The sequence below is a fragment of the Mercenaria mercenaria genome, chromosome 5, assembly GCF_021730395.1.
Source record: "Mercenaria mercenaria strain notata chromosome 5, MADL_Memer_1, whole genome shotgun sequence".
NCBI classification, from domain to species: Eukaryota; Metazoa; Mollusca; class Bivalvia; order Venerida; family Veneridae; genus Mercenaria; species Mercenaria mercenaria.
Window position 1 is genome coordinate 56,394,409 of NC_069365.1, and position 1,612 is coordinate 56,396,020.

A 1,612-nucleotide genomic window follows, 5' to 3' on the forward strand; every position below is an offset into this window, starting at 1 on the left:
CTTGTTCTTCGTGTAATCCTCAGTGATGGCGTGCCCGCAATACAAAAGATTACATCCACTCCGCTTGTAAGGCGTAGAAGGGGATTTTTCGTGTCCGTGAATCATTTACGCAGAATGACTAAATATAAACTTTTGAGCTCAATCAATAATTGTGACTGATCTAGACCTCGGACAGTAACAACAGGCAAAATTTCAAATAACATTTGTTTGAAACTGTGTTGTTTTTTTCTACCAGGGTACGTAAGTGAACACTCGGTCTGCTATTAGAAGGGTTAAATCATTTACGATTGTCTGCAACCGTCACAATATCCCATCTTAGGATATAATATTTATAACAACCTTATTTTGTGTGACTTGCAGTTGTTTTTTTTTGTACCAAGACGAACAGGAATAATTAAAGTTTCATTTCGTCAAATTTAAACACGTCAGACAAAAAATTGTCGTCGAAATTACATGACCCCTTGGGCTACTTTTCTTCCAGTTTTTTTTTTTTTTTTTTTTTTTTTTTTAGTAGTAGTTTAAAGGTCAAATGTGAACAGAAGATTAATAATTCGTCTTTGGTAATGGGCCTGGATATGTTTGACGGCTCTGAAAATTGATTATCTTATATGGAGCATATAGCAAATTTATTTACTACCTTGCTACCTATCAAATAAATGTATTAATATTCTTTGATTTTATCGTATCTGCTTCTTCCTTTTATGTATGGAATGGAAACGTATACACCTTAAGGTAATGGACTCATAATGACAATCGCCAATTTATGTGACATTACATAATATCCCGATACTACTTCGGCATTTTCCGGCTGCTAATGTAGCTCGTATGGGCAACCAGACGGAGAATGCCGAAGTCCTATACGGAGAATGCCGAAATCCTTTACGGAGAATACGTAATCGCACGGAAATAACCGATATTCATTGGAATTTATATAAACTGTCAACTTGAAAAATTAATTTGTTTTATTTCTTTCAGTATTGCTTCTGATAACTCAAATGTGAGTGACAATATACTCAGAATATTACGCAATTGTATTTGTTATGTCACAAGTTGTAAACTGATGAGACGAAAATAAACTATATGTATATACAAAGCAAATGGGTCGCTTTAAAAGTGCGTGTAGAATTGGAATTCATTTACATGCTTTGTATTTCTTAATTAAAAGTTATCTACCAACAATAATTCCTAACTATAGTCTTGCATTTCTTATGCACTTATACAAAATGTATAATTTCTATTGTAATTCTTTGATAAACATTATAAATTTATTGTTTATATATTCATATCATCCCTTAATATGCGTATCAAAATTTATTTATGCAAAAATAGCTTTAACTCGGTTGGCAAACTAGGTAGAAAGTGAAATTTAAAAAAAGCCTCAGTAAAATTCTAACATTACTTATTTGAACATAAATAAGTGTAAAAGGTCAGCTGTTTCAGTTTTGAACAAATCCACCACTTAACCAACATCAGATTAAACACCTATTATTGGTTACATGTATCCCAGTGTGCGAGGTCCTATTGTTTTATATGATACTGATATGCTACTTAGCATGACTGACATAAAACATATATTTAATTGTTCACCGGTCAATAGTAAAAACTATTTCGT